The 27,598-nt window shown below is 40.4% G+C and overlaps 1 protein-coding gene across 8 annotated transcripts in view; it reads right to left on the bottom strand.

Moving 5' to 3' along the window:
* ppm1e (protein phosphatase, Mg2+/Mn2+ dependent, 1E) overlaps positions 1-27,598 on the bottom strand; it is a 151,631-nt gene that overhangs the window by 57,947 nt on the left and 66,086 nt on the right. Inside the window, exon 1 of one of the 8 annotated variants that reach the window (XM_069911778.1) lies at positions 23,814-23,903. The exons of the other annotated variants lie outside the window; for them this stretch is intronic. The gene's annotated coding sequence lies outside the window, so the exon portion shown is untranslated. Of the gene's footprint in view, positions 1-23,813; positions 23,904-27,598 lie in introns of those variants that run through there. 8 annotated transcript variants of the gene reach the window in all.

Below are 27,598 nucleotides of genomic sequence, written 5' to 3'. Positions count from 1 at the left end.
CCAAATGGAGAGGGGAGATGTGGTTGTCCGACAAGGGATAAAGGGCAACTCAGGAGGGGGAGGGGAGAATGGGGTTAAAGAAGTTTTAAATAGGAGAATAAGGAAAATGTTTGATGAAGAAGATCAAAAGTTTATGCAAGATATTTTTTTGAAGATAGCAGATACGCAAGGGAACATATTAATAGGAGGGGATTTCAACCTGAATTTAGATTCAAATATGGACAAAACTGGGAAAAAAATTAACAGAAAGAACAAAGTAACCAAATTTATAATTAAATCGATGGAAGAAATGCAACTTTTGGATATATGGAGGAAACAACACCCAAATGAAAAGGAATATTCATATTACTCGGGTAGACATAAAACAAACTCAAGAATAGACCTATTTTTGTTATCAGCTCGTATGCAAGATAGAGTAAGAAAAACAGAATATAAAGCTAGAATATTATCGGACCATTCACCCTTAATATTGACAATAGAGTTAGAGGACATCCCTCCAAGCATGTATAGATGGAGATTAAACTCCATGCTACTTAAAAGGCAGGATTTTAGAGAATTCATTGAAAGACAAATTAAAATGTACTTTGAAATAAATACAGAATCAGTGAAAGATAAGTTTATACTATGGGATGCAATGAAAGCGTTCATTAGAGGGCAAATAATAAGTTATGTAACCAAGATGAAGAAGGACTATAATCAGGAAACAGAGCAGTTGGAAAGGGAAATAGTAAATATAGAAAAAGAATTAGCAATGAAGGAAGATACAACTAAAAGAAGAGAATTGGCAGATAAAAAAATAAAATATGAAACACTACAAACATATAAGGTGGAGAAGAATATAATGAAGACAAAACAGAAATATTATGAACTAGGGGAAAAAACGCATAAAATTCTAGCATGGCAGCTTAAGACAGAACAAGCTAAGAAAATGGTATTGGCATCAAGGAAAAAAGACAAACAAATCACATATAATCCAAAGGAGATCAAGGAAAACTTCAGAGAATTCTATGAACAATTATACCAAACTGAAAACGAAGGGAAAGAAGGGAAAAGAGATGAATTTTTAACTAAAATTGAACTACCAAAATTACAAATAGAGGAACAAAATAAATTAACAGAACCATTTGAAATAGTAGAAATACAAGAGATAATAAAAAAATTACCAAATAATAAAACACCAGGAGAGGATGGATTCCCAATAGAATTCTATAAAACATTTAAAGATTTATTAATTCCTCCCCTCCTGGAAGTAATCAACCAGATTGATAAAACACAAAGCTTACCAGATTCATGTAAAACAGCAATAATTACAGCGAGCTTTCCACTGGCCACTGTGACAGAGGTGCACCAAAGAAAAGGTACAAGGACTGCCTAAAGAAATCTCTTGGTGCCTGCCACATTGACCACCGCCAGTGGGCTGATAACGCCTCAAACCGTGCATCTTGGCGCCTCACAGTTTGGCGGGCAGCAGCCTCCTTTGAAGAAGACCGCAGAGCCCACCTCACTGACAAAAGGCAAAGGAGGAAAAACCCAACACCCAACCCCAACCAACCAATTTTCCCTTGCAACCGCTGCAATCGTGTCTGCCTGTCCCGCATCGGACTGGTCAGCCACAAACGAGCCTGCAGCTGACGTGGACTTTTTACCCCCTCCATAAATCTTCGTCCGCGAAGCCAAGCCAAAGAAAGACAGCAAGGGAAAGATCCACTCGCACCAGCGTCATATTGACCAATATCATTACTTAACACAGATTATAAGATAATAGCTAAACTATTAGCAAACAGATTAGCAGAGTATGTACCGAAAATGGTAAATCTAGACCAAACTGGATTTATTAAAAAAAGACGCACAACAGACAATATTTGTAAATTTATTAACTTAATTCATGCAGTAGAAGGGAGTAAAGCGCCAACAGTAGCAGTTGCTTTAGACGCAGAGAAGGCCTTTGACAGAGTTGAATGGAATTATTTATTCAAAGTATTGCAAAAATTCAGTTTACCAGAGAAGTATATTAATTGGATTAAAGCATTATATGAGGGGCCATTGACGAAAGTGACAGTAAATGGATATATATCAAAGCAATTTAACTTAAGCAGGTCAACACGGCAGCGATGCCCACTATCACCCTTATTGTTCGCGTTAGCTATAGAACCACTAGCAGAATTGATAAGAACAGAAAATAATATAAAAGGGATAAAATTAAAAGACAAGGAATATAAAATCTGTTTATTTGCGGATGATGTTATAGTATACTTAACAGAACCAGAACTATCAATAAAAAGAATTATATAAGAAATTGAAGGAATATGGAGAAGTGTCGGGTTACAAGATTAACGAAAAAAAAGTGAAGCAATGCCAATGAATAATGCGGATTTCTCAAAATTTAAGAAGGAATCACCATTCAGATGGCAAATGCAAGCAATAAGATACCTAGGTATACAAATAAATAAAAATCTCGGCCATCTATATAAACTCAATTATTATCCACTAATGAAAAAATTACAGGATGATTTAGAGCATTGGAAAGATTTACCATTAACACTAATAGGAAAGATAAACTGTATTAAAATGAACATTTTCCCAAGGATATTATACCTATTTCAGGCATTGTCAATACACTTGACAGAGAAATTCTTCAAGGAGTTAAAGAAAATAATAAGGAAATTTTTATGGAAAGGGGGGAAACCGAGGATAGCACTAGATAAATTAACAGAATGGTATAAACAAGGAGGCTTACAACTGCCATACTTTAAAAATTATTATAGAGCCGCACAATTAAGATACCTATCAGATTTTTATCAAACAAGGGAAAAGCCAGATTGGACTAGATTAGAATTAGATAAAATAGGGGAAAAGATACCTGAACACATATTATATAAATGGGATGAAAAATTGGTACAACGTAGGAGTTCTCCAGTATTACATCATCTGCTCAATATTTGGAAGAAGATTCATGTAGAAAGGAATAAAACAAATTATCAATTACCAAAACTAATATTGACGCAAAATCAGTTACTCCCTTTTACAATAGATAACCTTTCCTTTAGAGAATGGGAGAAAAAAGGGATCAAAAGAATAGAAAATTGTTTTTCAGGAAATAGATTATTATCCTTTGAACAAATGAAAGATAAATACAATATAACTCAAGATACAGTGCTGGCATATTACCAATTGAGATACTACTTGAAGGACAAATTAGGAAGCAGTCTGAGTTTACCAGAGGGAAGTAACTTTGAATATGTGATTACAGATACAATGATAATCAAAAGATTTATAACAAATATGTATATTAAACTGCAAGAAAAGGAGAATGAGGAAACAAATGGTAAAACTAAACAAAAATGGGAACAAGATTTAAATATAAAGATAAAAAAGAAAACATGGGAGAAGTTATGTTCTGGAACGATGAGAAATATAATAAATACGAGGTTACGTATGATACAATATAACTGGATACACAGGCTATACATTACACCTCAAAAGTTAAATAAATGGGACCCAACAGTATCTGATAGATGTTTTCGATGTAAAAAAGAAATGGGAACAACAATTCATGCAATCTGGACATGTGAGAAAGTAGAAAAATTTTGGGAAGATCTAAACCAAATATTAAATAAAATTACAGAAAACAATATACCAAAGAATCCAGAGATCTTCCTCCTAAGTAACATAAAAAACAAAGAATTTGGAATTGATTTGGATGGTGCACAAAAAAGATTTGTTAAGATAGATCTAGCCGTAGCAAAAAAATGTATTATGTCAACCTGGAAATTGGAAGATAATTTGAAAATACAACAATGGTATATAGAAATGAATAAATATATTCCATTAGAAAAAATAACATACAGTTTAAGAAATAATATTGAAATATTTGAACAAATATGGGAGCCTTACATGAAACACAATAGAGAAAACCTACCGGGGACATTCACTACCTAAATTAATGAAAGGAGATGGAAATGAAAAGAATTGACTCAGTGGAATTTCTTGTTTATTTTTATTGAATGACAACATTGTTTGACTGGTTTAATGTATCCTAGATTTTGTACTTTAAATGGATGGGGGGGGAGGTAGGGAGGGTGGGATGGGAGGAGGGAGGGGGAGGGAGAAAATGGCACTGTATATATTTGAAAAGGAAAATGTACGTATCATGGTCAATGTGGTTTATGGTGTGAAAAATTAAAAATTTTAAAAAAAGAAATGAATAAATGTATTCCATTAGAAAAAATAACATATAATTTAAGAAATAATTTACAATATTTGAACAAATATGGGAGCCATACATGAAACATAATAGAGAAAACCTACCGGGGATATCTACCACCTAAAATGACAGAAGGAGAAGAGAATGAAAAGAACTGACTCAGTAGAATTTCTTGTTTATTTTTATTGAGTGACAACATTGTTTGACGGGTTTAATGTATCTTAGATTCTGAACTTTAAATGAATGGGAGGGGAGGTAGGGAGGGTGGGATGGGAAGAGGGAGGGGGGGAGAAAACGACACTATATATTTGAAAAGGAAAATGTACGTATCTTGATCAATGTGGTTTATAGTGTGAAAAATTTTAAAAAATTTTAAAAAAGAAGCTACTCACTAAATTCCACAGAGAATTAGACTGCTGCCAAATCAGCATCCATATTTTGTACTCAGTTTTGGTACTTTGAAGTCAGATTTGAAATAATGACAAAGTTAACCTGTAAAATAAAGCCTGCTAATGTAAACTGTAGGAAAGCTTTCCACTCACTTCTCGCACACGTCTCTGGAGGACAATATAGGTGGGCACTGGAGGGGGATTGAACTGGAACAGGTTAAGAGTCCATATTAGACATGGACCAGCAGATGCTGGGGTTGAGTGCAATATATAAAAGTGCTGGAGAAACTCAACCAGTCACACAGCATCCACAGGAAATAAAAGGCCAGTCAACATTTTGGGCCTGGGCCCTTTGTCAGGAATTTGAATCTGCCTTTGAATCATCCTGTGGATGCTGTGTGACCAGTTGAGTTTACGCAGCACTTTTATGGATTGTAGTAAACATGGCTTGACTTTCTTCTGTTATTCTGGTCAGCAAGTTCGCAGGAATAGAGTCACCTTCACCAATCATTCATCAGATGGGATCGGGTCAAAATTGCAAGGGGCGGGGAAGCAGTGGGGGAGTTAAAAAGGGGTCACAGAGAAGATAGTACGTGAAGGTGTTGAGACAGGGAGTATTTCTTGGTGTTCACATATGCATTTCTCCCTCAGCTAACAGCTCAAGAACAAAGAATCTGTTCATTATCATGGCCCTACAGAGGATTTGCTTTACTCTTTATATTGTACTGCACATACATTAGCACATTGGCTGTAAGAACATTATGGAATTTCGTGGGGTTACAAAAGATGCTTTATAAATGGAAGTTTTTCTTTACTGAGTGAAAAACGATCAGTAGGTTAAATATTCACAATAGTTGAGACACAGTCGGCAGCCCACAGGTTAGTGTAGCAGTTAGCACAATGCCTTTATAGCGCCAGCGATTCGGACCGGGGTTCAAATCCCGCACTGTCTGTAAGGAGTTTGTACATTCTCCCTGTGTCTGTGTGGGTTTTCCATGGGGACTCCAGTTTCCTCCCACCATTCAAAACGTGCCGGGGGTGTAGGTTAATGGGGTGTAAATTGGATGGCAAGGCCTCGTGAGCCGAAATGGCTGGTTACCGTGCTGTATGCCTACATTTTTTTTTAATTAATACCGGGACCAATGCCTGAAGAGGGCGCCCAAAATCAGTGAACTGGTGCGGACTCGAAAGGCCAACATGGCCTGTTTCTGCTCCGTAAATGGTTATATGGTTAAACAACAGAAGTGGTTCAGGTTCAGAAGGAGGCTAATGTTTGTGGTGGTGAAAGCTAGTTATTTTTGCTTTCAACAGATTGGAAACAGCAAATTAACAGTATTTCTGAGAAATTTTCCTGATATTAACTTACCTTTTTTCCCAAAACTATGTCAAATCTATAATATTGGGACGTGTCTCTCTGTACTTGCATTGCCCTATTTATTCATTACAACAATTTAATGCCTCTCCTGTTCCCTCCTTAAACAGCAGTTCAGATAGTTTAAGTTCATGCGTCACTGGTACAGACAAAACAGTTCCTCTACGATCATCTAACAGATCGTCTGCAATATCACAGGTGGATAGGGTTGTAAAGAGAGCTTTTGGCATATTGGCCTTCATAAATCAAAGTATTGAGTCCAGGAGTTGGGATGTTATGGTGAAGTTGTATAAACATTGGTGAGGCCAAATTTGGAATATTGTGTGCAGTTCTGGTTACCAAACTACAGGAAAGATATCAATAAGATAGAAAGAGTGCAGAGAAGATTTATGAGGATGTTGCCGGACTTGAGGAACTGAGTTACAGGGAAAGGTTAAACAGGTTAGAAGAATGAGGGGAGATTTGAGAGAAGTATTTCAAATTATGAGAGGGATAGGCAGACTAAATGCAAGTAGGCCTTTTCTACCGAGGTGAGAGATAAACCAGAGGACATGGGTTAGGGATGAAAGGGGAAAAGTTTAGGGGAAACTTCTTCACTCAGAGCGTGGTTGGAGTGTGGAATGAGCTGCCAGCTGAGCTGGTGAATGCAGGCTCAATTTTAACATTTAAGAAGAATTTGGACAGGTACTTGAATGGGAGAGGTATGGAGGGCTATGGACTGGGTACATGTCAGTGGAATTAGGCAAAAAAAAATGGTTCGGCACAGACTAGAAGGTCCGAAGGGCACGATGGTTCACTCGTTAAGTGAACTGCAAATAACTCGGTACTCTCCAATCATGCCACTAGGCAGAATAATAGTTGGCACAGACTAGAAGGGCCAAAGGACCCGTTTCTGTGCTGTAATGTTCTATTCATACAGCTGTATACAGTGGAAGGGCAACAACATATTACAATGAAAAATAAATATTTGTACAAAACAAGGCAGCACTGTGGTGGGGTTCATTCTGGAACCCGATGGCAGTGGGGAAGAAGCTGTCTTTAAACCTTTGCAAATAGAAACCATAGGAAACTACAACACAGAAAATAGGTCATTCGGCCCTTCTAGTATGTGCTAAAACATCATTCCGCTAGTCCCAATGACACATGCCCATTCCATAACCCTCCAAACCTCTCCCATCCATGTATCTATCCAATTTATTCTTGAGCCCGTTTTTACCATGTCAGATAGCAGCTCATTCCAAACTCCCACCACTCTCTGAGTGAAGAAATTCTCCCTAATGTTCCCCTTACACCTTTCAGCCAAAAGCCATGTCCCCTCGTATTTATCTCTCCCAATCTAATTGGAAAGAGCCTACTTGCATTTACACTGTCTATTCCCCTCATAATTTTCTAAACCTTTATCAAATCTCCCCTCATTTTTATTTGCTCCAAGGAATAAAGTCCCAACCTGTTTAATCTTTCCCTGTAACTCAACTGAAGACCTGGCAACATCCTAGTAAATCTTTTCTGCACTTTCAATCTTACTGATATCCTTCCTGTAGCTGACAACCAGAAATGCACACATACCCCAAATTTGGCTTCACCAATGTCTTGTACAACCTCACTATAACATCCCAACACCAATGCTCATTACTTTAATTTATGAAGGCTAAGATGCCAAAATCTTTCTTCATAACCTTGTCTACCTGTGATGACACTTTCAGGGAATTTTGTATCTGTTTCTCCACACTCCTTGGTGCTCTACCATTTACAGTGTATGTCCTGCCTTGGTTTGTCCTTCCAAAATGCAACTCCTCACACTCATCGACATTAAATTCCATCTGCCATTTCCTGGCCCATTTTTCCAGTTAGTCCAGATCTCTCTGCAAGCTTTGAAAGCCTTCCTCGCTGTCCACAGCGCCTCCAATCTTAGTGTCAACAGCAAACGTTGATCCAATTTCCCACATTACCATCCAGATCATTGATACAGACAGCAAACATCATTGATCCGAGCACTGATCCCTGATACACACCACTAATCATAGACCTCTTATCTGAGAGGCCATCATCTACTACCACTCTCTGTCATCTCCCATTCAGCCAACTTCAAATCCATTTTACAATCTCTTTAGATACTTAGTGTCTGAAATACTGGAGAACTCAGCAGGTCACGTAGCATCTACAGATGTTGTGTGACCTGATGCTACGTGATCTGCTGTGTTTGGGGTTTGCACTACAATCACAGCATTTGCCAACTTTTCTGTTTAACTCTGTCTTTAAGCTTTTGATGAGCAATTTCACACTCTCCTCTACCCTTATACTCAGTACCAGCTCCCCACAAGGGTGTGTATTGAACCCCATCCTCTATTCCAGTGGTTCTCAACCTTTTTCTTTCCACTCACATCCCACTTTAAGTATTCCCTATGCCATCGGTGCTCTGTGATTAGTAAGGGATGTGGGTGGAAAGAACCACTGTTTTAATCATACCTTATTGACTCATTATGTGCACGGTTTCAGAACTCCAAAGGAAATGGGCCAATTGACAATTTTTCTCAACCAAAATATTTCAGTAACAATGGGGTCTAGAGCAGTGATTCTCAACCTTTCCTTCCCACTCACATCCCACCTTAAGCAATCCCTTACTAATCACAGAGCACCGATGGCATAGGGAATACTTAAAGCAGTATGTGAGTGGAAAGTAAAAGGTTGAGAACCACTGCTCTATTGCCTCAATACCCATGATTGTTCCACCACGTATTCTACCAAAAGCATCATCAAGTTTGCAGATGACACAACTGTGGTTGGACTTGTTTCAAGAGGAGACAAGACAACTTACATGGATGAAGGGATGAAGTCCAAGACTGGCAGTGTGGTGTCAGTCTTGAACCCCTCAAAAATAAAAGAACATAATAGACTTCAGGAGGAACAGTACAGTTCCTGACCCATTATACATCAACGGGGAATGTGTGGAAAGGGTCACTGTTTTCAGGTTTCTGGGTATGCGTTTTGCTGAAGTTCTCCCCTGGACTACCAGTACCATCACAGTAGTTAAAAAGACACAAAGCCAACTCCATGCCATGATGATTCTCAGGAAAATCAAACTGCAGGAGAAACTACTGGTGTCCTTCTATCGCTGCTCTGTCGAGAGGGTGCTGGCCCACTGCATCTTGATGTGATTTGCCAGCTGCTCGGCAGCAGAGACCTTCAGAGGGTCATCAGTCCGGCCCAGAAAATTGTCAAGCTCTCGCTGCCTTAGTAGAGCAGCCAACATCCTGAAAGACCCTGACCACCCTGCTTGAACTGCTGCCCTCAGGTAGACGTTTCAGGTCCATTAAATCACAGACAAACAGACTTAAAAATAGTTTTTACCCCAGAGCCATACGTGAACTGAACACCGGCAAACACTGAATATTGTACTGTTTTATTGTGTTATTTTTATATCTTATTTGTTTGATGTATGTGTCGCAGACGTGGACATTACCCCTCCATAAATCTTCGTCCGCGAAGCCAAGCCAAGCACTGTCAGGATGTGTACTCAGTTTTGTTGCACTTGAGCAATGACAATAAAATGTTATCTCTTATCCCTTGAGCCTTCTTGCCAAGAGGACGAAGAAGTGTGTATGTCTGGGGTGCAATGGCTCTTCAGTAGGTCGGCTGCCATTTCCTGGGTAGCAGGAGACGTACCTCGAAGGTTGAGGGAGGTTTGTATGATGCTCTGAGCTGCATTCTGCAGCTCCTTCTGACCTTGATCGGAGCAGCTCCCGTCCCATGCGGTGACGCACCCAGCATCTATGAAATATTGGAGATGCTGAGACATAGGACCAGCTCTTCGGAGTCCAGTCTCAGCAAGAATACAGACAAAGGTTCTCCCTGCAAAGCCTTGGCAGTAGTTGAATGGAGCTTCAGCACATCCCTTGCAATACATTCCGTCACCTTGAGATGTGCATTCACTTGCAAACCTTTTGCACTGGAAGGCCAACAAACTTCACGCAGACCTAAGTCCACCTTTGATATTCGTGTAGGTTAAACGCTACCCACAGCCAGTTGTCAATAATGTGATCACTCACATCATCTCAATGATGAACACATGAGCTTCACACTTGATGCAAGATGGAATCAAAGGTTCAAGGTTCCTTTCATTGTCATGCAATAATACATTAAAAATGTAATATACATGATATAGTACATATATCTGCTGTAAAGCAACAAAAGAGTTGCCATGACCATTTTCCAGCACCCCTCACAATCGGAGAAAGAGAAGTAAAAGAGAGTCCCTTCAGAGTCATTGAGTGTCCGTGAATTTGTCTCCAGCGCTCCCGCAGCTTCTGTGGCTGCACAGACTCTTGTTCAAACCATCGGCAACACGAGCTCCAGATCCAAACCCCCGACACAATCAGGATGCCTTCAGCGCCGGAGGCCCTTCAGGAGCCCTTCTTACTCTCAGTGCCCTCTCGAATCCTGGAACAGATACATGGTTCCCATGAGATAGTCTCCAGCAGCCTGCAGCCTGTGTGGATCCTTTGACCGCAAGTTGCCCGCAGCCTTTGTAGGTCCTTTAGCCACTGAGCCCCTTGTTGGTCTGCTTCAATGGTCACTGTCCTGTAGACTTCCCCTTCTCATCGGAGAGTGTTCTCCCCATTTCTGATGCCCTGCACCAAATCCGCTGTCGTTCCCCCACCCCCCACCCCCGGAGTCTGCAACCCCTCATAGTACACTCCCTTGCCATCTTGGGCACAAACCTCCGAGGATGCAGGATTTATATTAAAAAAAAAACAACTTTGACTCCTTTAACAAGCTGTTTAGACAGGCCAGCATCAGGACCAGGCAGTAGGACACCGCAGAGCAGCGCTGTGTCTCCGCTGCCCGCTCTCCCAGGTCCGCACCAGAGGCTGCGCTAACATTACAGCAGCTTCTTTTCTCTCTCATGAGAAACCTTTTACAGCAACAATGTCCAAACAGATGTGAGCGATGATGTGTGTGTGATGGAAGATTTGAGGTGATGGAGGTTGGATGATGCAGACCAGAACCAGGCATTAGCAGGAGAATACCACCAATAAATTCAGAGGCTCAATGAAGAACGATAGAAGGAGACTCTTGTGTAAAGTCAAGTGTGGGCCAATTAAGCTGAATAGAATGCGCCTGAGCTGCAAATGCTAATCATCCACACAGCTGCCTTTCCAGACAAGCAGAAATAACTATAAATTGCTTTAAACACATGCCAATGAACAGCATCTGTACACAGAAAGATTCCACAATGAAATTCAGTAATGAGCAGAACTTCCCACTGCTTTCCAATAACAACATCCTACAGAACATTCCCCTCCCACCACCACCCCGTTGAGAAGGAGAATCAGAGGAGATGACCCTCCAGGACGGCGAACATGGCAGCGAACCTGCGAGGGGCTCAGTAGCTGAGGAACCCACACAGGCTGTGGGCTTCTAGAGACTGGCCCCTAGGAACCAGGTACCAGGGCCGGGATTCAGGAGGGTGCTGAGGGCAAGAAGGGCTCCTGAAGGGCCTCGGGCACTGAAGGCTTCCTGATCATGTTGGAGGCTTGGATCTGGAGCACGGGTCGCTGATGGATCGAACAGGAATCTGCGGGAATGCTGGAGGTGAATTCACGGACACTCAGTAAGCCCTTTCAAATTGCCTTGTGAAATGGAGTTAACTGGGCAATTTACACAAGCTTAGGGCTATTTCTGTGGCCAAACTGGGCAAGCTAGGCCAAAATCTACCCAGTCCCTAGATCTACCCTGAAGGTGGTCATGGAACCCAGTAAAACTTAACCTGGTGTCCTCCTCTGCCTATTTGAAAGGGGAAATGGCTCACCTGGCTACAGTGGAACTTTAAACAGAAAGAACACAGGGAACAGGGGATTCCCTGTGGCTGTGTGACATGTTGAGTTGGCGATTTAACAGGTAGGTTAGGCTGCTATTTGAAAGGTGCAAGAGGCACCTACAACCCAGTCATCTCACTCGGGTCCCAGGAGGGCTACCAGAGTGCTGCAATTTGAAAGCGCCTAATGTCTCTGAAGGGACACTTTTTTGCTTGTCTAAGAGTCTCTTAAATGCCCCAAATGTTCCAGCCTCCATCATGACCCCTGGTAAGGTATTCCAGGCACCCACAGCCCTCGGTGTAAAAAACATACCCCTGATGTTTCCCCTAAATTTTCCTCCCTTCACTTTGTACATATGTCCTCTGGTGTTTCCTAGCCTCGCTCCAGAAATATGACGCGAGCTGTCCACCCTAACCATGCCTCTCATAATCTTGTAGACCTCTATTAAATCTCCTCTCATCCTTCTTCACTCCAAGGAGAAAAGCCCCAGCTTTGCTAACCTTGCCTCATCAAGATATATTTTCCAATCCAGGAAATATCTTAGAAAATCTCCTCTGCACCCTCTCCGTAGCTTCCACATCCTTCCAGAAATGAACACAATATTGTGTGTGGTCTCGCCAGAGATTTATAGAGCTGCAACATCACCTCATGATTCGTGAACTCAGTACCTTGACTAATGAAGCCCAACGTCCCACAGGCCTTCTTAACTGTCCTATCAACTTGTCCGCCGACCTCAAGAAATCTATGGATTTGAACGCCAAGATTCCTCTATCCCTCTCTGAGACACAATGAAGATAGCATTCCAGGGGTACTGCCTCATGACCTTCAGTTCAGACACTGTGCCCAGGCTGATAATAAATTCCAGATTATCCTTCGCAGAGTCCCCATTCCACAATCAACAACTGTGCCTGCGTTCATTTCTCTGAAACTGCACATGGAAGCAGGGACTTCCTCCAAATGACTTATCCATCCGTGTCCTCCCAAATGGCGTTGAGGTTGGGCATTGTGGAGGTGGGTGGGTTGCTATCATTCCAATTTCCACACTGAAGTTTCCCTCAATGTTTCGGACACATTGCAACTGTTCAGTTTAATTGTGGGAGCCTCTGAAGCTTAAGGTGTGCACTGTGCTGGCAGAGAGGGTGACTCGAACTCCATAAGACAGCAGCACTAGTCAATATTTGGAGTACTTTGTACAGTTTTGGTCACCAAATTATAGGAAAGATATAAACAAAATAGAGAGAGTGCAGAGAAGGTTCACGAGAATGTTGACAGGATTTCAAGGTTTGAGTTACAGGGAAAGGTTGTGCAGACTAGGGCTTTTTTTTCTCTGGAGCGTAGAAGATTGAGGGGGGACTTGATAGAGGTGTTTAAGATTTTAAAAGGGACAGACAAAGTAAATGTGGATAGGCTTTTTCAATTAAGAGTGGGGGAGATTCGGGGGGAGTCACGTGATGGAGTAGTGGCCGGTCAGGGAATACCAGCCTCTCCGGAAAAGTTGAAAAAAAAACGCACAAAACACAAAGGTACAAGAGTAAAAATTAAAACAAAGTAAAAATAAAGGTGAGAAGAAAATGGCAGCGAAGAGAGAAAAGTCGAAAACAACGGGAAGAAGAGAAGATGAAAGAACGTCGGAAGAAGAAGGTGAAGGCCTTACCTGTCCGAGGAGGCCCGCCGCGGAGAGAGAAGCCCGCTCCCTCAGGTCAGTGGAAGTCCCGGGTTCGGGACTACAAAAATGGCTCGCAGAGCCGAGTAAAAGTGCGCATCCGCGCATGAAAAAAAACACACTGACGGGAGGGGGGAACAGCTGCGGAGTCAATCTCCACAGCTGAGAGAGACACCTGCAGCACAGCAACAGGTGCAGAACACAGACAATAACGAGAACAAGAAAGAAGAGGGTAAAAAGAAAACAAGGAAACAACAGATGGTCAACCCAGAGGAAGAAGAAGAAGAAGAACAGAAAGAAGTGGAAGAAGAAGAGAAAGGCAAGACAATGGATGTAGCTTTTTTTAAAGAGTATATGGAAATCAGTGAAAGAATGGCAATTACAAGAATTTAATGAGATAAAAAGAAGAATTAAGAATGCAGAAGAAAAAATAAAATAGAAATGGTCATATCACAGATAGGAAAAAGAGTGGATAATGTAGAAGAACGAGAAATAATCGTAGAAATGGAGGTAGAGGACTTAAAAGAGAAATTAGAAGAATCTGATAAAAAAGTTAAAGAGGCACATGAGCTGTTAGCTCAGAAGATAGATATAAAGGAAAACTATAATAGAAGAAATAATATAAAGATAGTGGGCCTTAAGGAAGATGAAGAAGGCAAGAATATGAGAGAATTTATAAAAGATTGGATCCCCAGGGTCCTAGGAAGACCAGAATTACAGGAAGAAATGGAAATAGAGAGAGCACATAGAACATTAGCCCCGAAACCACAACCGCAGCAAAAACCAAGATCCATTTTAGTAAAATTTTTAAGATATACAACAAGAGAAAATATATTGGAGAAAGCAATGAAGAAAATAAGAGAAGACAAAAAGCCACTGGAATACAAAGGTCAAAAATTTTTTTTCTAATCAGACATAAGTTTTGAACTCCTGAAGAAGAGGAAGGAGTTCAATACAGCAAAAACGATCTTATGGAAAAAAGGATATAAATTTATGTAAAAGTACCCAGCGGTACTTAAAATAGTTATTCCAGGGCAACAAAACAGACTATCCTCGGAACCAGAGGAAGCAAGAAAATTTGCAGAACAACTACAAAACAAGCAGAGAGATGAATACATGTAATGAGAGTAAAAATGACCACGAACTATATATATGTGTGTATATGGGTGTATATATATGAGGTGTGTGTGTATATATGTGTATACATGAGTGTATCCGTATTTAGAGGAAAATATATAGAGTATAGATAAGAATTAATAAGGGAATGAAAGGGAATAGAGGGAATAAGAAGGGAATTAAAAGAGTGACCTTTGTTATATATGAAAATTGAAATCTTTTCCGGGGGGGGGCGGGGGGGGGGGTTGGTGGGGAGGAGTTACGGTCACTGCAAAATCAGTTGATGCTTGCGAGTGAATTCGTAAATCCAAATGGAGAGGGGAGATGTGGTTGCCCGGCAAGGGATAAAGGGCAACTCAGGAGGGGGAGGGAGAATGGGGTTAAAGAAGTTTTAAGTAGGAAAATAAGGAAAATGTTTGATGTTTTAGAAATGTTGTCTTATAAAGTGTTCAAAACAAGAAAGCAGAAATGGATAAGAAGGAAAGGTGATGATGGAGAAACGGAAAGGGAAGATAAACAAAGTATGAAATGGCTAAGTTGAACTATATAACTTTAAATATTAACGGAATACATAACCAAATCAAAAGAAAGAAACTGCTAAATTTACTGAAAAAAGAAAAAAATGATATAGCATTTGTGCAAGAAACACATTTAACAGAATTGGAGCACAAGAAATTAAAGAGAGATTGGGTAGGACATGTAACAGCAGCGTCGTATAATTCAAAAGCAAGAGGAGAAGCTATATTAATCAGTAAAAATATACCAATTAAAATAGAAGAGGAAATAATAGATCCAGCAGGGAGATATGTAATGTAAGATATATTCAGAGTTTTGGAATCTACTCAATGTATATTCACCTAACGAAGAAGATCAAAAGTTTATGCAAGATATTTTTTTGAAGATAGCAGATACGCAAGGGAACATATTAATAGGAGGGAATTTCAACCTGAATTTGGATTCAAATATGGACAAAACTGGGAAAAAAATTAACAGAAAGAACCAATTTATAATTAAATCGATGCAAGAAATGCAACTTTTGCATATATGGAGGAAACAACACACAAAGGAAAAGGAATATTCATATTATTCGGGTAGACATAAAACATACTCAAGAATAGACTTATTTCTGTTATCAGCTCGTATGCAAGATAGAGTAAGAAAAACAGAATATAAAGCTAGAATATTATCGGACCATTCACCCTTGATATTGACAATAGAGTTAGAGGACATCCCTCCAAGAATGTATAGATGGAGATTAAACTCCATGCTACTTAAAAGGCAGGATTTTAGAGAATTCATTGAAAGACAAATTAAAATGTACTTTGAAATAAATACAGAATCAGTGAAAGATAAGTTTATACTATGGGATGCAATGAAAGCGTTCATTAGAGGGCAAATAATAAGTTATGTAACCAAGATGAAGAAGGACTACAATCAGGAAACTGAGCAGTTGGAAAGGGAAATAGTAAATATAGAAAAAGAATTAGCAATGAAGGAAGATACAACTAAAAGAAGAGAATTGGCAGATAAAAAAATAAAATATGAAACACTACAAACATATAAGGTGGAGAAAAATATAATGAAGACAAAACAGAAATATTATGAACTAGGGGAAAAAACACATAAAATTCTAGCATGGCAGCTTAAGACAGAACAAGCTAAGAAAATGGTATTGGCATCAAGGAAAAAAGACAAACAAATTACACATAATCCAACGGAGATTCATGAAAACTTTAAAGAATTCTATGAACAATTATACCAAACTGAAAACGAAGGGAAAGAAGGCAAAATAGATGAATTTTTAACTAAAATTGAACTACCAAAATTACAAATAGAGGAACAAAATAAATTAACAGAACCATTTGAAATAGTAGAAATACAAGAGATAATAAAAAAATTACCAAATAATAAAACACCAGGAGAGGATGGATTCCCAATAGAATTCTATAAAACATTTTAAGATTTATTAATTCCTCCCCTCCTGGAAGTAATCAACCAGATTGACAAAACACAAAGCTTACCAGATTCATGTAAGACAGCAATAATTACAGTAATACCAAAGCAAGGGAAAGATCCACTCGCACCAGCGTCATATAGACCAATATCATTACTTAACACAGATTATAAATTAATAGCTAAACTATTAGCAAACAGATTAGCAGATTATGTACCTAAAATGGTAAATCTAGACCAAACTGGATTTATTAAAAAAAGACGCACAACAGACAATATTTGAAAATTTATTAACTTAATTCATGCAGTAGAAGGGAGTAAAGCGCCAACAGTAGCAGTTGCTTTAGATGCAGAGAAGGCCTTTGACAGAGTTGAATGGAATTATTTATTCAAAGTATTGCAAAAATTCAGTTTACCAGAGAAGTATATTAATTGGATTAAAGCATTATATAAGGGGCCATTGGTGAAAGTGACAGTAAATGGATATATATCAAAGCAATTTAATTTAAGCAGATCAACAAGGCAGGGATGCCCACTATCACCCTTATTGTTTGCGTTAGCTGTAGAACCACTAGCAGAATTGATAAGAACAGAAAATAATATAAAAGGGATAAAAATAAAAGATAAGGAATATAAAATTAGTCTATTTGCGGACGATGTTATAGTATACTTAACAGAACCAGAACTATCAATAAAAGAATTGTATAAGAAATTGAAGGAATATGGAGAAGTGTCGGGTTACAAGATTAACGTAAATAAAAGTGAAGCAATGCCAATGAATAATGCGGATTTCTCAAAATTTAAGAAGGAATCACCATTCAGATGGCAAATGCAAGCAATAAGATACCTAGGTGTACAAATAAATAAATCTCGGCCATCTATATAAACTCAATTATTATCCACTAATGAAAAAATTACAGGGCGATTTAGAGCATTGGAAAGATTTACCACTAACACTAATAGGAAGGATAAACTGTATTAAAATGAACATTTTCCCAAGGATATTATACCTATTTCAGGCATTGCCAATACATTTGACAGAGAAATTCTTCAAGAAGTTAAAGAAAATAATAAGGAAATTTTTATGGAAAGGGGGGAAACCGAGGATAGCACTAGATAAATTAAAAGAATGGTATAAACAAGGAGCCTTATAATTGCCAAACTTTAAAAATTATTATAGAGCCGCACAATTAAGATACCTATCAGATTTTTATCAAACAAGGGAAAAGCCAGATTGGACTAGATTAGAACTAGATAAAATAGGGGAGAAGATACCCGAACATATATTATATAAATGGGATGAAAAATTGGTACAACGTAGGAGTTCTCCAGTATTACATCATCTGCTCAATATTTGGAAGAAGATTCATGTAGAAAGGAATAAAACAAATTACCAATTACCAAAACTAATAATGATGCAAAATCAGTTACTCCCTTTTACAATAGATAACCTTTCCTTTAGAGAATGGGAGAAAAAAGGGATCAAAAGAATAGAAAATTGTTTTTCAGGAAATAGATTATTATCCTTTGAACAAATGAAGGATAAATATAATATAACTCAAGATACAGTGTTGGCATATTACCAATTGAGATCCTACTTGAAGGACAAATTAGGAAGTAGTCTGAGGTTACCAGAGGGAAGTAACTTTGAATATGTGATTACAAATACAATGACAATCAAAAGATTTATAACAAATATGTATATTAAACTGCAAGAAAAGGAGAATGAGGAAACAAATGGTAAAACTAAACAAAAATGGGAACAAGATTTAAATATAAAGATAAAGAAGGAAACATGGGAGAAGTTATGCTCTGGAACAATGAGAAATACAATAAATACGAGGTTACGTATGATACAATATAACTGGATACACAGGCTATACATTACACCTCAAAAGTTAAATGAATGGGACCCAACAGTATCTGACAGATGTTTTCGTTGTAAAAAAGAAATGGGAACAACAATTCATGCAATCTGGACATGTGATAAAGTAGAAAAATTTTGGGAAGATCTAAACCAGATATTAAATAAAATTACAGAAAACAATATACCAAAAAACCCAGTGATCTACCTCCTAAGTAACATAAAAAAAATAAAGAATTTGGACTTGATTTGGATGGTGCACAAAAAAGATTTGTTAAGATAGCTCTAGCCGTAGCAAAAAAATATATTATGTCAACCTGGAAATTGGAAGATAATTTGAGAATACAACAATGGTATGTAGAAATGAATAAATGTATTCCATTAGAAAAAATAACATATAATTTAAGAAATAATATTGAAATATTTGAACAAATATGGGAGCCATACAGGAAATATAATAGAGAAAACCTACCGGGGACATCTACCACCTAAATTAACGAAAGGAGAAGGAAATGAAAAGAATTGACTCAGTGGAATTTCTTGTTTATTTTTATTGAATGAAAACATTGTTTGACTGGTTTAATGTGTCTTAGATTTTGTACTTTAAATGAATGGGGGGAGAGGTAGGGAGGATGGGATGGGAGGAGGGAGGGGGGAGAAAATGACACTGTATATATTTGAAAAGGAAAATGTATGTATCTTGGTCAGTGTGGTTTATGGTGTGAAAAATAAAAAAAATTTTAAAAAAAAGAGTGGGGGAGATTCAAACTAGAGGGCATGGTTTAAGATTGAAGGGGAAATTTCTTTACGCAAAGGGTGGTAGGGATGTGGAATGAGCTTCCGGCAGACGTGGTCGAGGCGGGATCATTGGTTACATTTAAGGATAGACTGGATAGTTACGGAGAGGAGAGGACTGGAGGGGTATGGACCGGGTGCTGGTCAGTGGGACTAGGAGGGTGGGGATTTGTTACGGCATGGACTAGTAGGGCCGAACTGGCCTGTTCTATGCTGTAAGCAGTTATATGGTTAATATTGTGTATCCCTGAATATAAACAGTCGAGGTTTTCTGAAAGCAGTGCTGGTATCTTAGCAGCATTCCAGTTGTCATGGTAATAAAAGGTTTGGTATAAAGTGAGCTCTTTCTTTCTCTCTATTTGTCTTTTTCTCTCTCTCCCCCCTTCACATTCCACTCCATAATGCCTTCCTAGTCACAAACAAAAAATCTTAAAGTACTCGGAGCCTCTCATGACATGTGGTCAGTGCTGTCGGTGTGACCACGCTGCTAGTGAAGTCAGTGTGCCAAAGTCCAGGGCCACAGGAGCAGTTCCAAATGTCACGAGATCAGTTCACCACCTGTAGTGTAATTTATGTCAGAGCATCTCAAAAATAGCTCACAGTGAAGTTCAGTAAATATTTTAAAGGAGGGAGCTGGATGAGAACCTAAATTGGCAAGGTATGGTCAATGAGGAACCAAGTGCAGGCAAAGGGAGGTGGTGTGGATCAGCCATTCTCAACTGGGACCCTATTCTCAACACCGACTTCTCCGGCTTCTGCCAGCCCACTCTCCGTTCTCCCTCTCTTCCCTTTCCCTTTATCTTCTTTTCTCCAGCTCCCCACCCCCTTCCCTCGCCATTCACTGAGCCATCCCCCTCCCCCTGTTTGCTGGTGTGCCCTCCCTACCTGATCCATCTATTATCTCCTGTTCCTCCCCCCTCCCCACCATTTTGTTCAGACGCCTGCTGACATTTTTCCATACCTTGACAAAAGCCTGAAATGTTGGTTATGTATCTTTATCTTTGCTCTATAAAGGACACTGCTTGACCTGCTGAGTTTCTCCAGCATTGTGTTTTTACTTCAATCACAGGGTCTGCAGGCGTTCATGTTTTACTTTCAACAGGGAACCACTCCGGGGGCTAAAGCACATTTAAGTAAAAGCCTTGATTTCTTTTCACCTCACGTAACATAAATACTTTTTAGGATTTTTACATTGCTGATAGGAGAGAGGTACGGAAGAAACCAAAATTTGACTGCTTCACAGGGAAAGGGGCCCAAAAACTTTGAGCAGAGTTCGATGTGGATGCCAGAGCCAAAAATAAAATTGACAATGGCTGGTGTAGACGGTATTTGTGATTTGTACTGATGGTTGACGTGGACATGGAGAGCTGACGGAGCTGTTTCTGTGCAGGGTGACCAACCCCAGGACGCAGCAGATTGGCACGAGACTTTGATCTGGCAGGGTCTTCAATTCGTTTTTATTGAAATTATGTTTAATATAACACACAAAAGTGCAGGAAAAACTTAGCAGGTCATGCAGTGTTCTTTATGTAGCCAAGATACTTTACTAAGGTTTAGGGTCTGAGGCCTTCATCAGGATATGAGCTGAGCACAAAGTAGGCAGGAGCCTAAATAAAATGGTTTGGGGACAGGCAAGGGGATTAGCACCTTAGACGAGAGGTGGATATGAGTGGGAGTGGACAAGAGAAAAAAACCTCAGATCGAGAACCCAACTCGAGGGGGACTGGGAGGTGGAAATTTATCTAGCAACACTTTACAGAGCAATTGCAATGAGATTGACAAGTGTTCAATTAATCTATTGCAGACTGTTGCAGTAATTGCAAAGTAGATTGTGGTTGAAAAGCAAACAAAGATCTCGCTGTCCTCATTCTATCATTGCTCAACAGTGATTTTTAAAGGAAATTGGGTACAGCTTCGTTTTGTGACCTTGGACTTGTGGGTTATCAGGAGGCATTGCAGGAAAACTAACAACACAATGGGCTTCAGTCACAGCAGGAGACAAGGTCGGGGTTGGACAGATTGGCACAGGTTTTGCAGAGAAGCTAGCAAGAGTCAAGAGTCATGTCCAAAAGTTGGGAACAAAATGGAGATGGTATGAGATCAAGATCAAAATTCAAGTTCAAGTTTAATTATCATCCAATTGTACAAGCACAACCTGACGAAACGGCATTCTCAGGTCCTCAGTGTAAAACACGGCAAAGCAAATGCACATTACATGCACATGCACATTACATTACAAATCCGGCACCTATAAAGATTGGTATATGCCAGATAAGTGAATTTGCCATTTACTTGAGATTGCATGTGGCGTGGATTGGTGAATTGACCACAAGGGGGACCAATTTTAAATTTTTGTATTTCTGACCTATTTATTTTCTGCAATTTTTTTTGCCGGTTGCTTGAATTCCATAAAATGGGAATTTTACTGTATATACAAATATTCAAATAAATAAATATTATCGTTAAATAAATAGTAGAGTCCTGAAAGGTTTAGTAGTCTCCCTGCCATGTCATGCAGGGTGACAAATTGTCAAACGTTCATAAGGGGCATTCTCTGTGGATGTAACTGATGGAGAGAACCTAGCTTTTCTCTGCCTCTCGACGAATACCATCACTCCCAGAATGGCCCCTACACTTTCACCAACCCTGGGACTAACTGCAATAGCTCCAGGCTGATGTTGTGTTCCACATGCCGATGACACATCCCAATTGTCAGTGACTATGAATCAATGGGCCTTCCACCCACACAACCACCTGGAGGTACCTCAGCAATACGTATGTTAATGAGCCCAAGCAGGCAAACGTGTCAGTGAAGCTCCCAGACTCCAATGTATTCTGGGCAATCTCCCTGGCCAACAGACGTCGCTACCAAATCGTCACAGAAAATATGTAGAAAAAGATGATCAGCAGCAAGATATTTTAAAAAGTTGGGAAAAGTCATGAAGACAAGAAGTCACACTAAAAATGCCACAAAGTGGAACAATCAACTTCACAGTGCAGTGTTGTCAGACTGAAAGCCTAATTTTTCAAATCAATCTCATGCAGTGTGAGAGAAGCTCACCACTCTCTGGACTGGTTCTTAATAAGACCATAAGACAAAGGATTTGAGTCTGACCCACCATTCATTCAATCATGAGCTGATCCATTTTCCCCCCTCAGCCCCACTCCCCTGCATACTCCCCATAACCTGGGATGCCCTGGCTAATCAACAACCTATCAATCTCTACCTTAAATACACCCAATGACCTAGCCTCCACAACTGCCTGTGGCAACAAATTCCACAGACTCACCACCCTCTGGCTGAAGAAATTCCTCCGCATCTGTCTCAAGTAGCTGCCCTTTAATCCTGAAGTTGTGCCCTCTTGGCCTAGACTCTCCCACCATGGGAAACAACATTTCTGCATTTACTCTTGCATTTGCCTTCTTGACGTCCTGCTGCACCTGCAAACCAACTATTTGCGATTCATGCACAAGCACTCCCTGTCCTTCTGCATGGCAGCATGCTATAATCGCTTGCCATTTAAATAATACTCTGATCTTCCATTTTTCTTTCCAAAGTGGATAACATTGTACTCCATCTGCCAGACCCTTGCCTAGTCACTTAACCCATCTATATCTCTCTGCAGACTCTCTGTATCCTCTGCACAATTTGCTTGCCAACTCCTCTGATCTCCTTCGTTCTAAATGTTGAAGAATCAGCCTGGAGCATGTACTCAAGACTAAACTAGCCATTTAGTCATACATACAGCACATAACAGGTCCTTTCAGCCCACGAGTCCATGCTGCTCAATTACACCCAAATGTCCTACAACCCCATACGTTTTGAAGAGTGGGAGGAAATTGGAGTCACCAGAGGAAACCCCACTCAGATACGGAGAGATTGTACAAACTCATTACAGACAGCACGGGATTTGAATCTTGGTCCCAGTTACTGGTGCTGTAACAGCGCTAACCATTCCGCTCTATTCTCAACCTTATTTCAGCTACGACCCCCCCTTCGGACTCTGCTGAAGTATATGGGCCCCCTTCCCCGTGAAGCAGCCAAGTTTAGTTGGTTTCTTCTGTACTTCTCTTCAACAGACTACATAAAAAAATGTTTTATGATTCCCATAGCCCCCCAGAGGAGGTGTGAATGGCCCCTGTTGAGAATAACAGCTCTAAAGCACTTGATTCAGTGTTGAGGGTGTACTCTCAGTCTCATAGCGATCAGAGAAACGAGTTAACAAGTATTAGGGTCTGCACTGATGTTGAAGCATTTGAAACAGTGTAGTAAAACAGCATTCCTGGGCCATTTGAAGGTGTTCCCAATACTGATGCGAGATATGTTGTTGGCACTTTGACAGTATGGATGCACCACATGCCCATGGTGCAGTAACCAGGGAGACCAGCATTGCTATGAGGAAGTCCTTGCTGTCTCAACGTTTAACACTCCCCTCCCACCCAACTCACTGAGAATTAATGAACATTGCTATTAAAACCAAATCTCTGAAATCCTGTTATCAGATCTTGTCAGATAAAGTGGAGATAAAGTCCTATCTTTACTTTAAAGATACCCTCTATTGCGTTAGCAAGGGACAATATATGTGCTAAATGGGATGGTTTGTGCACAGATCTGACGTGTTCTCTGTGGACGACGAGTACCTGCAGAGACTTCCATGATCTGAAACCTCGTAGCCGGGCACTAGGGCTAGCAATCCAAGGAATCATCTGGTTCATTGAGGGACGCAGAAGGACTTTCCAGGTGTAGCAGCAAACATGCCCAAACAATAACGAGGTGCTAGCTTCAAGAAGCTGCAAAACATGGGGTATTTATATATGCTAAACAACAAATGCAGCATGCAACAGAAAGAGCTAAACCATTCTATAACCAGCAAACCTCAGCGTGATTAATCATGGATAACAGGAGGTGAAGTCTCCAAGAACATTCCTCTCTCAGCTACGCTGCGACCCAGCATGTGAGCACTGAAGGCTGGAACTATCATATTTAGCAGGAAAACTTTATCTGTACTTGTCTGTATGTGTGCTCTGTCTGTGAGAATGTCAGCTTCGTGGACCGGAGAACAATGCTTCGTTGGGTTGTGCCAGTACAATCGGATGATAAATAAAGTTGAACACCGAACAAATGTGCCATCTCCAATTTTCCTGGAAACTTCGCCAGTTCTCACGATATTAAGAAATGATGGGAGCAGTGAATTCAGCAAACGCTAGGGAATCGGGCTATCGAACTAGCTGCACCTCCAGCCGAGTAGTTCTAGTATCATTACATCAGTCACCTGCCCAGAAAGGTGAGGAATTGACCAGCTAGGTCCCAGTAATAAAAAAAGCATGTCAGATCTAATCTGGCTAATTACTACCCAATGCGTCTGCCCTTACAAGCAGAGCAATGGATTCCATCATTGATAGTTCCTCACCCACTCACTGATTGATACTCATTGTAGCATCTACTGGAGCTGCTTTCCTTCAGACCTCATTACAGACTTGGTTCAAACAGATCAAAGCCTGAATACTCGGGCTGAGGGGAGAGGATCCTCATAGAACACTACAGCACAGGACGGAACCTTCAGCCCTTGATGTTATGCCAACCTATATACAATAAAATCCCCCTTATCTGGGATTCAGGCAACAGGCAGCCTCAAGCTCCTGGCAAAAAAAATCACGAAAAATAAATAAGTAAAATATACAAAAAAATGTTAATTGCCGCTCCACTCCCAGCGGTTAGTTCACCAATCACGCAACATACAATCTCAAGCGACCGGATACCGGGGGTTTTACTACATTCTTACCAAATAAATTCTCAGAACCCTCTATTTTTCTTTCATACATGTGCCTGTCCAAGACTCTCTTAAATGTCTCTCCTGTTTCAGTCTCTACCACCACCCCTGGCAAGGCATCCCTGGCAAGGCATCCCAGGCTCCCACAACTCTTTGTGGAAAAAACTTAGCTCTGATGTCTCCCATCAAACTTCCCTCCTTCCTTTGACCAAATATGGGATCAGGGTGCCTTGGTTACAAGTCAATGCACATCAGAGGAAAAACACTCCATTGTTTGCACAAAGGAGATTGTGGGAGATTGATCCTCCCAGCCCCTGGACAACCCTACCAGAGTTCTCATGGCAATGTCCTCATCTCACGTCTGTTTCTCCAAGATCTTCCTTTCATCACTTGGAAAAAAGAGATGTTCACTAATGATTGAATGATATTCAATTATATTTGTAACTTCTCAGCAAATAAAGGATTCCATGCCTGCATGCAATGAGACCCAAGCAACAACGGTCTGATCGATTATATTCGTGCCACAAACATGCCAAGCATTGACCATCTCCAATGAGAGATTGAACACCTATTGTTAACATTCAATGGCATTTCCATTGCAGTGCACCTCACCTTCAGGGTCCTGGAGGTCACTACTGATCAGAAACGCAGCCGAACCTGCCACAGGAAAACAATAAAAGCAAGAACAGGTCAGAGGCTCAATGTCCTGGGAGCAGGTGGACTCATCTCCTGACACAGCAAGGCTTTTGCACCATCTGCTCAGCATAGAGCAAATATCTGATGAAATACTACCCACTTGCCTGGATGAGTGCAATTCTCAAGAAGCTCGACTCCCTCAAGGACCCAACAGCCACTTGACTGTCAGCCCATCAACACCATAAACATTAATTTCCTGTATCACCTGTGTATTGAAGCTGTGACATATATCAGGTACAAAATGTACTGCTGTACTTTAACAAGGTTCTCGGATCAGTCCTCCGAGAAAACCCCTTGACATCTATCCCAGTCTGCGTATGGCCTGAAACATCAGTATTACAGTAAAACCCCAGAATTCAAGCAACCAGCAGCCTCAAGGAAATAGCAAAGACATTGAGGGATTTTTTTTTAAAATTAAATAAGAATAAAATAATAGGTCAATTCTCTGAGGTAACCCAAAAATCTTTGGTGAAAATGGGAGCAAATATTCAGCCAGCAGAGGGCATTGGCTGTGATTTGGTCTGACCAGCTGTTTGAATAAAGTTGTGTTGAAATAAAATGGCGTGGCCCAGGATAAGAGCTGGTTGATAACCCACAGGCTATTGGGGTGGCTCCTTATCCCTGCTTAGTAAGAGTTGTTCCAGTCAGAGGCTTTATCTGTAGACTTGGGGAAGTCGGTGGGGGGGGGGGGGGGGGGATTAATTATCTTTAATTTATTATTCATCTTTCGGGTGGCCCTGTGAAGGGGGAGGAACCTGCAGATGCAGTGACTCTTAAATGTTTTCAAAGAATGGGACTGATTGGTGCAATGCTTTAAGTTTACATATTCACGCAGGTAAAGTTTGGTCAGTGTAAGTACAGTATAGTATTTTTGTTTTTTTTTTAAACTGTTTATTCTTGATGCAAGTGTATTAGTTAGGCATTGTAAAAGCAAGTCTCAAGCAACCAGAAAATTCATATATCCAGCATCTACCAATGCCCATAGGTGCCAGATACCATGGGTTTTACTGTACACCTTTATCTCCTATAACTCTGCAAGAGCAGTTGAGTTCTTCCAGCATTTCTATCTTGACATGAGAATGCCAGCACATGCATCGTATTCTACATCCAGTCTTTCTTCGCCAGTTGGTCTAAATCCTGGAATTCCCTCCCCCTTTGCATTGTGGGAGTACCTTCTCCTCCCATCACATCCATAACATCTGTCTTTGGCATGTTAAACGTCCTCCACTGTGAATACTGACACAAAGATACATCAGACTGGGAAATCGAGCACCTTCGCTCTGTCCACATAGTGACAGGGATCTCCCAGTGACCAACCCGTTTCAATTTTGTGCCACAGTCCCATACTGACATGTTTGTCCATGGCCTCAAGTACTGTTCCACCAGGGCAACCCATAAATTAGAGGAACAATGCTTAATTTTCCATCTGGGCACTTTCCAACCAGATGGCATTAAAATCGACTTCTCTGGTTTCTGCTAGTCCACTCACTGTTCCTCCTCCCTTTCCTTTCCCTCTGTCTCCTTTCCTCCAGCTCTCCACTCCCTTCCCTCTCCATTCACAAATCCATCCCCCCCTCCCCATTTGCTGCTGTGCCCTCTCTCCCTTATCCACCTGCCTGTTCCTCCCCCTGCTCCTTCCCCCACCCACTATTTTGTTCAGGCACCTGCCAACATTTTATCAGACCTTGATGAAGAGCTTAAGCCTGAAACGTTGATTATGTATCTTCATCTTTGCTCTATAAAGGTCACTATTTGACCTGCTGAGATTCTCCAGGATTGTGTTTTTACTGCAACCAGAGTCTGTAAACCTTCATGTTTACTTCCAATGAAGTGGCTAATTTCTACCCAAGATTGTACAAACAGTATTGACCCAATTTTTTTTTTTTAAAAGAGATGTTAACACAAGTACAATGTTGGTCATGTCCCCTTCCTCACCATAGTCTTTTATACCCAAGACCA

This window comes from Narcine bancroftii, chromosome 14 (assembly GCF_036971445.1).
Source record: "Narcine bancroftii isolate sNarBan1 chromosome 14, sNarBan1.hap1, whole genome shotgun sequence".
NCBI lineage: Eukaryota > Metazoa > Chordata > Chondrichthyes > Torpediniformes > Narcinidae > Narcine > Narcine bancroftii.
Note: the sequence above shows the minus strand (reverse complement) of the source record. Positions and strands in the feature narration are given on the sequence as shown.